General features: G+C 38.7%; 1 long non-coding RNA gene across 1 annotated transcript; it reads right to left on the reverse strand.

The window, feature by feature from the left end:
* Nucleotides 1-12,506: 12,506 nt before the first annotated feature.
* On the reverse strand, nt 12,507-13,045 carry LOC112588394 (uncharacterized). Its single transcript, XR_003112825.1, has 3 exons — nt 12,979-13,045; nt 12,740-12,852; nt 12,507-12,549 (listed from the first exon to the last, which is right to left on the reverse strand). It is a non-coding gene; the product is annotated as an uncharacterized LOC112588394 (long non-coding RNA).

A 13,045-nucleotide genomic window follows, 5' to 3' on the forward strand; every position in this document is an offset into this window, starting at 1 on the left:
GGCCGCGTTCGTTGTGAGGGTTAATTTAGCAAGAAATCGAATTTTAATCGAATCGTTGTAAAGAAGCGATACGCTGAACATAGATAAAAGAGAGAGAGAGAGTTTAAAAGGGATTTCACCTTCAAGTCAACAGTCCCTTTGAATGTGTAATGAAATCCTACAGATTGTTATAGAGTTATTCTGAGAAGATGAGAGACTGAAATTATGATAGAAAAGGGGGAGAAAAGAGGAAAGAGAAAAAGGGCGAAAGAGACGGGGCGAATGAGAGCGGGAGGAAAAGAATGAAAATCCGGTTTTTGTTCCCGACATTCATTTTAGAGCGGATAACAATTTTTCATACGATAAAAAGTTTTTATATATCGATATTTAGTCACAATATCATTTATTAGAGACACCATTATTTTATTGCGATCTTTATATCTTCGTTTATTCAACCATATGTGTTTGATTGATATTTAACATGCTATTAAATATCTTACGTTTACTTCTAGTTATCTAATCATGGATTCTCCTCAAAATATTAAATAAACAGAGTAGTTGAGCTGTTTACTACTGAATTGCGCATGATCACTTTCCTTATCTCATAAGTAATATTTATATATTACTATTATAAAGAGGACAAAGAAATGTATTCTACAACATACATACACACTTATGTGTCAAGATAAATTTTTAAAAATCCGGGCAGCGATATGTCGTCCTGGCTCATAACAATCGACAAAAATAACGTCTGATCTTTCTTGAATATTTCATGTGTCTTAGAGTAGTGAAGTAACGCACCATTGTTATTTGAACTAACTGTCAAGTTGTTGCTGTTAGTATTTAGAGCAGTAAATAAATGCGGGAAAGAGGTGTTCAGAATTTAGGAAGATACATAAAATATCTTTAGACTCTGACCAAAAGAATTATGTAATTTTTATATTTTTATAATAGAAAGAGACGGTGCGGGCGACAGATGTGAAGGGAGAAAGAGAGAGGAAAGGAGAGATTTCCGAAGCAACTTGTTTTATCTGAGATTTGTATGTTTGAACATCACATTGAAAATTTCGTAATAAGCGGGTTTTATTGATATTTTTTAAAGATGCGATAATAATATCATTATCTCGGATAACATTAATGCAACAATTTCCAATTTTAATATAATGATGTAATTGCACCCGCACATTTTTTTTCAAATAAAGAATACTTCACTTATTGTACTTATATAAATTTATTTTATCTCGCACAGTGTACACGATCACTGGGCGGATCTATTTAACGTCAAGCGTCAAGAATCATCGTTACGTGATTCGTTGCATTATTTATACGTTTTGAGTTCCACAGGAAGAAAACGCGTATCTCGGCCATCTCTACTGTTCCTCATTGCTCTTCCTTCGCTTTGCCTCAGCAACATCACCTGCGACGTTGTAAATTACAGGTCATCCAGAATGTATCAAGTAGATAACACGTAACACGAGCTGTAACAGCACCGCGACGTTGGCGTATCTGTTCCGTTCAAAAATTAATACCGGTACAGAAACAGTATTGTCACATGCACACACATGCGCGAATATCTCTAGATTCACTAAAATAGTATCCCAGGAACCGATATAGTCAGAAAAGTATAAGATGTATAACGTAAATACGGGCTATTTGTGCTCCTAACTGTTTAATGAGATGACACGTAACAATCAGTCACTTGACAGGTAAAATCAATCAGAGAGCCAAAAATAAAAGCGCGCCTTATTACTCATGTACTTTCCTTCTCACGCGCACCACGGAGAAACTTGTAATAGCAGTAAAAACGAAAACGAAATTCGTAAGAAAAAAGCGGCGCGAACGCGACTGTCTGACGTAAAATGATTAGGCGATTTAAATGCATCTATCTCGCGCATCTCGAGACGGGAACTAGACTTTGAAATACTCATGCCCGACGTCCTCTCGGACCAGCTATAAAGGGAGATTACGGAACGCTGCCGTTCGAGCGAGAAATTTTTCACCGGGCAACATCTGCCGACATCCGTACCCTTCGACGCGGTACGGCGCTGCATCTCGCGTCGTCGTCTCGCCGTTTTACCGGCGAACTCTCGTAGAATAAAGGAATAAAACAAAGAGGCATACTGCTCTCGTTCAATTCGGCTAGGTTCAGCCCAATTTACTCCGGGCTTAGGTGAAAAACTAAGCGACCGTAACGACGGATCGAGCAGCTCGCAATGTGTAACGCTTCTGTCGAACGCGTTCTGTAACTGATGCGTGAAGCACAAGGATTAATTTCTATTTTCAACGTTGTAAGCGAACCTGTAAGAATATAGATGAACGCAAGAGAGGAAAACGTATGTACAACTGTGTACATTTATTTAGAACGATAATAAGAAGACGGCAAAATGGATGACAAACGCCAAAACATAGAACATAGAAATAATCGTCAAAATATCATGGCAGATAAACACTAATAGACGATTACCCTACCTTTCTCATATTTCTTTTTTATTTAAATATCTTTTATATATCTTATCTTATATATCTTATCTCTTATATATCTTAAATATCTTTTATTTAAATAATCTTATATAAACCTCTTGTGTGCCTCTTTGTTTGGCTATATTTAATGAAAAATATAACCATGTCTATATAGAAATTTTTCTATAAGCTCTTCGTACATTTTTAAGCTTTTAAATGCAGTAGAATCAGATCTCTATATAATAACTCAAAACAAAGTATCATAATGATAATTTTATGGTGCAGATGCTTTCTAGCTTAATCTGTTGATTAATACGCAGAACAATTGTTTCAATTATCTCTTCAAAGATCAATAGCTTCCAGGCTTCTAAAGGTTTTCTCGTCGTCCTAACTTGGCCATTTAGCGAAGATATATGATCAGTCTGTGTGAATTCGATCATCGACTTTTTCTTTCATATTCGTTTTTCGACCATTGGAAATCTGATCTTCTTTTCTTAAGACTAATTTTGGTAGGACGTCCTTGGAAACGCTTAGCTGTCTCAGTCATTTTCTTCTTTTATGCAGCCTCACATTCTCTGTCGAGATCGAAAGTCGAAAGATCTCACTAAATCGATCATATCTTCTTCGCTAGATCTTATTATTTAAAAGCATGTGAAAGCTCATTTGTTCTATTGCGAATTCATTGTCGTTATCTTCAACCAAGTTCTCATGATTTGATTTGGATTCTTAGAAAACGTTTCGCAACCAGCATAAAGAACGCAAATTGTATCTTTTGCGTTCTTTATGCAAAAAATACAAAAATTGTAGTTTTTGCTCTTTTTGTCCATAAAAAAATTTAGTTTTCTGTTTTTCTTTCAAATATAAAGCTAATTTAATGAATGTAACAGAAAAATAATTAGCAACATATAATAGAAACAATTAGAAATGTAATATGAGACAGAAAAAGACATTCCATATATTTTAATTTTACGCTCAATATTCAAGCAAAAAAATTACGATTCAACATACGTAAAAAAATGTTATATCAACTTGTTTTAAATGAAAAAAAGGCAAATTTTTGTTGTAATTGAAAATTTAAATATATTCAGCCAAGAGTACACAAATTTGCGCCAAACAGACAAATATCATAATCTCTCATCGCGAGACTCTCAAGCTGGCTTGAAAATAACAATTTTTTATTGTCAAAGACCTTTTAAGATTATTAACTGTTTTTAGCGATAGATGGCAACACTTACTAGGCTCATTAAAAAAGGCAACATTGATTTGAAAAAATTGGTGATGCAAATTTGTACCACACTATCTCGAGATGGTGCAAATTTATACCACACTGCATATGAAGGATTAAACGTTATACAAAAACTTCGACATATGCGCGTGATACTCGAAATATTAAATATGAAATTAAGTATATTGTTGGTATTTAAAAGTATTCCTCATTTTTTTTATTGGTATTTAAAGGTATTCCGCAGTGTGGAGACATATAAAATTTGTATTTATCGTAAATGATTTCTTTAAAAATCCTCCTCTCCTCTTTTCCACCATAATCGGCTCCCCTAACTGGTGAATATATACTCATTTATAAAGAAATACTGATTAAAAAGAAAGAGAAAAAAAGCGATTCAATATCAGGTTATCTCTTTCCCTAATAAAATGAACTAAAATTTTTACGAAAAACAATAGAAATAAATTTATAAAAAACACAACTCCAACCTGGAGACTAAATCCAAAGTCAAGTTATGTCCTAAACTGAGTCTTGTGTTATACTTCCTTTCAAACACCCTATTTTATTAGCTAGTCTCTTCCACTATCCTTGACCCGTTCATAATATCTGCATCATATTCTCGCCGCTATATCGAATTGTACACACAGAGCATCTTTACGTTTATCCTTTCTGATATGCGACCGATGCAAGGCGCTAATCTTCACATTTTCATCTCTCACTTGGCTCCGCGAAGTTACACATGCGGGAGGACGAATATCACGTTTATCTCTCGGATGCAGATGCGATCGGTGGAGGATTAAGTCCGCCGGGAGATCCGAGGGTGCGGCGAGAAAAGACCGAGCTGCCCGATATCTCGTTGACGGGATCGAGGTGGGTCTGAATCTTTTCGGTAACCGAAAGAGCGGGCGAAAGGAATTCCCCGAGATTCCTAGAAAGGTTCTCGTTCTTGCGCCTCGACCCTTCGTTGTCCGCAACAGTTCTCGAACAAGAAGAGACCTTCGAACACCTACCAACCGGCGCAAGGACGCACGCCGACGACGACGAGAATTTACGATAACGGAGGACGAGTAAGGCGGTACTGGCGGGGCGGGGGTGGCCGCCCAGAGTCTGCGGTTATTAAATCAGGGCTCGACGGTGTAGCGTTTCATAAATTCGTTAGATAGGAACTTTACAACGATAATCTCGTTCCCCTGGCCGAAACAGGCTCTCGGTTTACGGTCTCCCTCTTTCGTTCTGTCTCTTTCGCTCGACCCCGTGTCGCGCACATCCTCACACCTGCGCTCTTGCTCGCTCTTTTAAGACCTGCAGCCTCCATCGAGATGTTTAGAGTCAACCGACGTTGTTACGGCGTTATTAACACGAAATTGCCTGATCGATATGCGGAATCGCGGGGAAAACGCGACGGTTACATTATAATTAAGAGAAAGAAAAATCGAGCAGGGTGGAGGGAAAGTTTTGTAATGTGAAACGATAACATTTCAATTACAATTACGGAAATACGTCATTGTATATTCACGACGAGAAGTTAAAACTGAAATTTGTCGAATAATCTCAAGCAAAAATTTTAGTTCTATATTAATTCTGCAAATCGCGTTGAACTTGAAGGAGATCAATATGTAGTCTCAAGATATAATATTATAGAAGATATTCCTTCACCTCTGGATGCCATAAATGGTTACTTATTTGTCATTTTCTTTATGTTAAGTCTTACAAAGAAAGATTATTTCTCGATAATTTAATATTCGATTCCGCAGCACAATGACGCAACACAATGTTTATGACCTTACTACATCGAACAATATAATTTATCTGATCATGAAAACACGGAGAAGGTATGAATGGGCAAATCGATATAAATTATTTGCGCAATACGACTGACATATTAGAGATTATACGTTCTCCCTACAACCTCACTTTTGATTGTTCCTATTCCTGGTGGTTAATATCAGTCGTTATAATTCCGCAGAGCGCACTATGCTCGATATTCCTCTGTTACTCAAGCGAGTTATGCGTGTCATAATATCTGCTCGAAACGTCTAGATGTAATCCAGACACGTAACACGTGCACAATCCATTTGGCTGAAAAGCAAGGTCCACGGTATATCTCGCGCGGCGGAGAACCATACCGACGATATGAAATTTATCGGTAAGACGGAATTGCTCTCAGTCAGTGCATTAGCATAATTCAAGTGTCCTCCCCGAGTTCCGCTTATCAGCGAGTTCCGGCTCCTTTTTTTTAATCAGCAGCCATGCAAGTAACCAATCGCAAGTTATCCCAAATGCACGTACGAAAACGTATAACTGTTATTTAACTTCGACTCTGAGATATTGCGAGAGATTCGGCACGCCGGGGTTAGAAAGAAAGGAAAAAGAGAGGGCCGGTCGACTTCCTCGTAATAAATTCTGACAAAAGAAAGTCTTACAAAAGAGCACTTTCTTGGTTTCGGTAGGTGTGGACGCTTATGTTTTGGACACTCACCGCAATGGAGACATTACAAAGTTGTTTGTAATATATACTTTTTGATTAAAAAAAAGAGTTTCTTTTATTTCCGATTCTTCTCATTAAGAACATGAAATAAAATGTATGTGCTGCTTAGTGATATCTTGAACGATCACTCGCTCGATACGTGTTTATCTCCATCACCGGCGTGATTCTGGAAATGGGTAGCGTGGGAAATGAAGTTCCCAGCAGTGTCGCTTCACGCCCGTGCACACACGTGGTCCTCCCTTCAGAAATCAATGCACCGCAATAACCGGCCGGTGCACTCGGCGTGCTTCATCGCATTGAGCCGCGACATTCAAAAAGCTATTACATCGAATGAAAGTAGGTTTCAAAGAGCAACGACTGTGCGGGAGGGACGAAGGATGGTAGGTGGGCAGATAGGTGGACAAAGCTGTCGGGCAGATGAACAGGAAGGGAAGTGTAACATCCCGTGACATCCTCTCTCACACGCGTCGACACCGACCAATCCCTCAGGGGTTTCGCTCGGTTATAACGTTTTCGAGTATAAGTTAGATGGTCCATGACCTCGCCCACAGCTTCAAACTTTCGGCGAAATGTATGAAAGTTAAGCGTCCTATTATAACGGAAATTTCTGTCGACGTATGCGACTTCGCATATCCACGCGATTCTCGTTTTATTTGATTCCAACGCAACGTGCACGCTCTTGTTTGATAAATTTAATAGAAAATACCAAAAAGAGAGCATACGTGCTCGAGGTCAGAGTTCAATATGCACATAAAAAAATAGCGGTAAATACATTTTAGAACTGTAAGCCTATAAACCTAATTACAAATTCGTTTTCATAGAACGTTATTCAGTCATTTGGATTAATATTATTATAATATATTTGTCAAACGTCTGTTAAAATCGTACAGATCATGTTTAATAAATGATTTGACGTACCTGGAAATATGTTATATATATTGCTGCTCACACACGTATTCTGTCTTAATTTCCCGATTCAACATTCTGCTTCCTGCTGCTCCATCATGACTCCTGCTCTGGATACTCGCTCGTAGCACCAGAATTGGCACTGATACTCACACTACACGACTATTCGTTCGAAGAAATACGTGTTAATTAATTAGGCCGTGCCTACGAGAACTCGATTAAATAATTTAAGAGCAAACGAGAATAACTAACTCACAGATACACGTACTTCACGTCGCGTCGCTCGTGATACGTACGTATCGCTCGTCGATTTGAAACACCCGGAAAAATACGCGGCACACAGAGATAAGTTCTTACTACTTTGAAGATCCAAAATAAGTTTGAAAATGTTAATTGTTATCAAATTTTACACTGACAGGCGACAACGTTTGGTGATTAACATTTCGCTATAGGCACGGGTCAATCATTTTAAATAAAACTCACAGTTCAAGTAAAATTTTTCTGATCATCACTTCCAGACTTTATGGGAATATTAAAATGAAACGGGAATTTCATTAAACACTTTACTAATTAAAAAATAAATAGGAAAAACATGGCATCGTCACTCTAAGCTCCACTTTCGCTATCGGAAGATTAACTATTTTGCCTATCGTTTTGACGCTCTCACGTATCACGTACTTTTCCGCGATTTAGTCATTACGTATCCAGCCGACGAGTACGCAAAAGGCAAAAAGGCGGCAAGAGACGCACGTATTGCAACGCGAAGTACATGCATCATTGAGTTAGTTACCGTTGAGCGATTAAAATATTTCGTAGGCTCGTGAAATATTCAATTGGACTCCCGTCGACGTTGCGTTAGCTAACACGCGTTTCTATAATCGAATCGTATCTGCATGAATGTCAGTGCCCGTGTCAACATTGCGAATGAGTATACGGATTGCCACGACGGAGCAGCCGGCAGCAGGATGCAGGATGTGGAAGCCAGGACGCAGAGCGCAGGACGCCAGGACGAGGCAAGCGATACATCATGTATTTCCAGGTGCGTCAAACCATTTATTACACGGGATGTTCACGATTTCAACGGACGTTTGACGAAATTATTAAGAGCAAAGAGACAGCCGAGTCAAGATTTAGACCCACACTCGTAGTTTGCCCAAAATGAGTAAGATTCTCTATAGGGTTAATGTATAACTTTCATCTTGGCCTTACCCATACTAATAATGGTAACCATAATATGATGACAACAGTAATAATAAATATAAAACATGCTATACAATTTAAATATCTAAGAGTTCGCAAAAGTATCAGAAGTATCAAATGTTTATTATTCCGCTCATCTCTTATCGGAAGTTTTTAAGAACGCGGAACTATACTAACCGTCCATTGTGCAAAACATCAACGTGCAACAATAGTAGACGATGACAAAACTAACGAAAGAGAAACGTGCGCATGCGCACAGGGAACAATCATACCTCATGATGATTGATTCAGTGCTGCCCGCGGATCGGAAGGGTCGGAACCGGGGTGTAAAAGAGCCCTCTACTCTCTTGGTCCCCCATAAATCAAAGAACGATTACACGTGTAAATATACTGGTCCTCGCCCCAGGCACCAGCTGCGCTTTACGGAAATGCCCCTTACGTTCTGTTTACTTACGAATCGGCGCGCGTGAAAAATCGCAAACAATCCGCACGTTTCGCCGCCTGAGAGCGAAGAAAATCAGCGTGTCGCACGCCGGTCTGACGATCAGCCGCGAAATGCCAAAGGTAAACGCACTAAGCGGCTTCTTCCCTCGCAATTTGCGTGCTACCGACATACATCTCACGAGTATTCGTCGTAATATCCTGTAAACGCGCTACAGTGCTATAATATAATCTCTAAATACGCTATATATTTTAAGCAAGTAAACAACATTTTGGTGATACTGCGCCATTAATTGCTTCATGAAACATTCAATATCCGTGTCCAGCTAGCTCACTATTAATATTAAACATATGTAATAATTATAAATAAATCATATTCTACAAACTGCGACTATGTTACTACTCGTAACATCAAATCGCTTTATCATTACTGTTACTACTTTTCCAATCGATCTATCAATATCATAATCCCGTTACAGATAACATCGGAAAATCCCTTCGCGTATATTCGCGTCAGTATGCTCGGTAAAACTTGAGAAATCTCGTTTAATTTTCAACGCGACGTTATGATGCGGACGTTCGTCCGTTCGTCCAATCGTGCGTAAAACTTTTAAAGCGACAAATATCGTCAGCTGTGACGCCTTATCTAGCATGTATAGGCCGCATATATCGGGACGAGGAGTTTAATTTATGCGTTCATTTGTATAAGACCGTTGAGTTGTGACCGTCGAGGCGACAGCACTCACGCGGCCATATTTATATGGAAATTCCCACACGTTGCTTTTGAGAACGGTAAAATGCAAGCGCAGTCTCGAACAAACTCTGAATGTCATGATGTGATTTACACGAAGTGCAAAAGAAGGAATAATATCACAACGTCTGCCTCACCATATGTTAGCATATGTAACCGCTAACACAAACGGTACGTAAATGCAGTTTATGCATTACATCGACAAATTAAAATTATTAATTTCAACGATATCTTGTGCAATTTAAATCTAAAGCTTACCTCGTGCCTTTTATTTATTACTAGAACATTAGAACATTAGGCACGTACTTTTGATTACATACCTAATATTAGGTCACATATTTTTATCAGGAAAGAGAAAATGAATTTATTTTTATCGCGATAATTGTCTCTCATAGTCGGTTTTTGTTAACTAATGACACAATAAAATTTATGATATTTTCATCTAGCTCAAACACATATTGGATAAGACCTTGCCTAAAGAACTCGCCTCGCTGCATCATGCGCAATCATTCACTGATTTTCTTTAACTGATATAGCAATAATTATTGTGACTGTTTCCAAAATGATAAAGGACTCTTTGTTCAATATGACTTTCATTCATAAAGTTCTGCTCTAATGAATGTCCTAATATCTCTTCTAAAAATGGATTAATATTTTGTCAATAAAATGGATAGATTCACCCAAATAATCGTCAATTTATTAATTAATCGATCTCTATCCACCACAATGTAATATCGATGAAACGTGGTAAGAGTCGCTCAAGGGAAACATAATACGTAGATATCATAGACGCGCATTTTATGCATCCAAACAAAGCGAGCGGAATCGCGAGAAAGCCGCTTTACAAATACATGTATATACCGCGAATTATCATTTCGCGGTGCAGTGTGTTGAATAAACATATATACATATATACGTTAATATTCGCCCTCCCGTTAAGATCCGCGTGCTCAGATTGCCGTGCGTGTAAAACGAAATGTTTGCCTAACGTTTCGATCTCATGCGAGCGAATCTTTGTGGAATAACGCTATTGTTTCATCTCCTCTCGCCCCCGCCGCCAGAAAACCGAGCGGATCCGCAGAATCGGGGCGCGGGCGCCGTAATAATGGAGGCAACGACCGAGCCATACCAGTCGAAGCCGATTTTTCCACCGACAATGGAATTTCCTGGATGACTGACGGCTCGGTTGCCGCCGATTCGCGGAGCGATCATCCGTGAATTCCCTCGCTTCTTTACATTCCGCAATAACAACAGGGGTCGCAGATGCCGGAGCCGCGCGGCTCTCTGTGTGGGTTTGTGCGTATCATACGAGACAGAAAGGGACGCGTACGGAAGATAAAAGTAATATATTTCAGAATATCCGGGATCTTTTTGATACACAACGATGTACCGAGCTTTTTGCAATTTCTTCCGCCCCCCTCCCACTACTAGCAAATCTCTTTCGTGAGGTACGTATGCCGACGTATTCTCCAAGCAGCTCAGAACCATAGTACAATTACAAACTTCAGTCATTTCGTATAAGAACTATCAGAACTATCAGAACTTCTTTTTATTAGGATATCATCTAGCCCGGTTAATCGAACGCGCCTTCGCGGAAAGAAATGGGCATGTTGAAAATTATCGGACGTAAACAACGGGCATGGGATCGCGGCTACCGAAATGTAAACATCGCCGAGGTCACATTGACGAGGAACGCGGTAGCTAGTATTTTTGCTAGCTCGAAGCCGAAGCACGAGCATGAGAAAAAATATGTCGGTGTATATCGAGGAAGAGACTGCCGTAGCAGTGACTCGTTAAATTTTCTTTAATTGACACTGCGTATAAATATTATGCGCAAAATATCAGATTAATATTCGTATAAAGTGTTGCAAAGAGAAGCCAGCTTCAATGCAATCAGTATGGTTTCTCAAGTATATATTTGGTTATATATATATGGTTCGTCAAGTATATATTTTATCGATTATCATTCTCAAGGTTCCGCGTATAATTTTGCGCAGAATAAATATTTCCGCAATGATCGGAGAGGAAGCAAACAATGCTTCTCGCAATTCACATTTTTATTTTATTAGATAATATGAACGCATATTATCGCGCATTATCTTTTACTATCTCTGGTCGAAAACCAATGCGATTTATGAGCATTACGAAACATGACGTTTTCTGAGCGTTTGATCTGCACACTCACCGACTTTCGTTGACTCCTGTGACTCTGCATTCGTCCAATGTCTAGTCTCCTCAGGACAAGTTTCTTCTTTCACAATATTTTGTCGCTTTTTCCTTCTCTTTGTTTACCTTTTCTCTTTCATTAATTTCCATGAGATTTAAGAAAAAGAAATGGCGAGATAAAGAAGCATATATGGTCGCGTTCAAGAGATAAAATTTTTATCTCAAAAAGAAATAAACACGATAAATTGCGAGAACGTTCCGAGAATGTATATACGTGAGACGCGATTCGCGTAGAATCAATCGCGAATGAAAATTACGACGTTTGAACAAAAGAGAAAAAACGAAAATGTTTGGTTTCGCGAACGGTAATTCGAAAGAAACGTACGTCTTGTTTCGTAAGGACTAAGTTGTGTAGATAAACGCGCGTACCGAATTTATCGGTAATTTCAAATGATATATTACCGCTTCTGACACGTGTGAAAAATGTAAAAAATTGATAAACTCGACAGATATAAAATTTATCAAGCCGAATAAGATAAATAATGGTGAATTTCAAGTGCGATGGCGCAATTCTGATCAAATTTTAACATTACATACTACTCGAAGCAGAAGTTAAATATTGATTGAATCGCAGAAAATAATTCCATATCTTCATTACAATATAATAACAAACTAAAGCATTTATATCTATATCTTCTAATGATTCAGAGTAAATATAAAAGAAAGAAATATATATTATATCTTAAAGATTCTGTTGTATAATATGGTCATTGAAAGATACGATCTCCTGATTATTTTGAGCAACGTGTGAAAAAAGTATAATTAAATCGCATTGATTTTCTCGAGACAGACAAATACCCATCACCATAAAAATGTCTTTTTTTCTTTGACTCACCGATACACAGCAGACAGAGTCAGCCACGTTCTGCTTCGGATCTGTAACAAAAAATATAGTTTCGTTAGTTAAACCGTTAGGTTAAAAGTTAGGTTAGGTTAGAGTTCAGTTCGTGGGAGCGCGCGCGCAGATACAACGTTGATCCTTTGCCATCGTAATTCAACGGCTTTTATTTCAATCGCTCGGTTTTTGATCGCAATGAATTAAGAAGAAATAATCAATGAACCTCACCTTCAAGCCGACTCTGCTCGGCCCGAACCGGATCCTCCGGTGCAGCATCGGCGTCCGTCGAAACTGCGTCCCGGTAACCGCAGCTATCGCGTGGTCGCAAAACTCCAGCAGACCTGTAATAAAAAGCGAGTTTCCTCATTAGTATTACAGCGACAAATGCGCCCCGCATCAAGAATACGAAAACTCGAGACTATAAATTAGCCTCTTCAACTTAACCAAGTTAACCAATAAAAGTTTACCTTTAAAGGCCATGAAACACTGTTATTGCTCAAGATGCTCCGGATCGTCATGCACTCACACACGCAC

This window comes from Harpegnathos saltator, unplaced genomic scaffold, assembly GCF_003227715.2.
Source record: "Harpegnathos saltator strain DR-91 unplaced genomic scaffold, Hsal_v8.6 scaffold208, whole genome shotgun sequence".
In the NCBI taxonomy this organism is placed as follows: domain Eukaryota; kingdom Metazoa; phylum Arthropoda; class Insecta; order Hymenoptera; family Formicidae; genus Harpegnathos; species Harpegnathos saltator.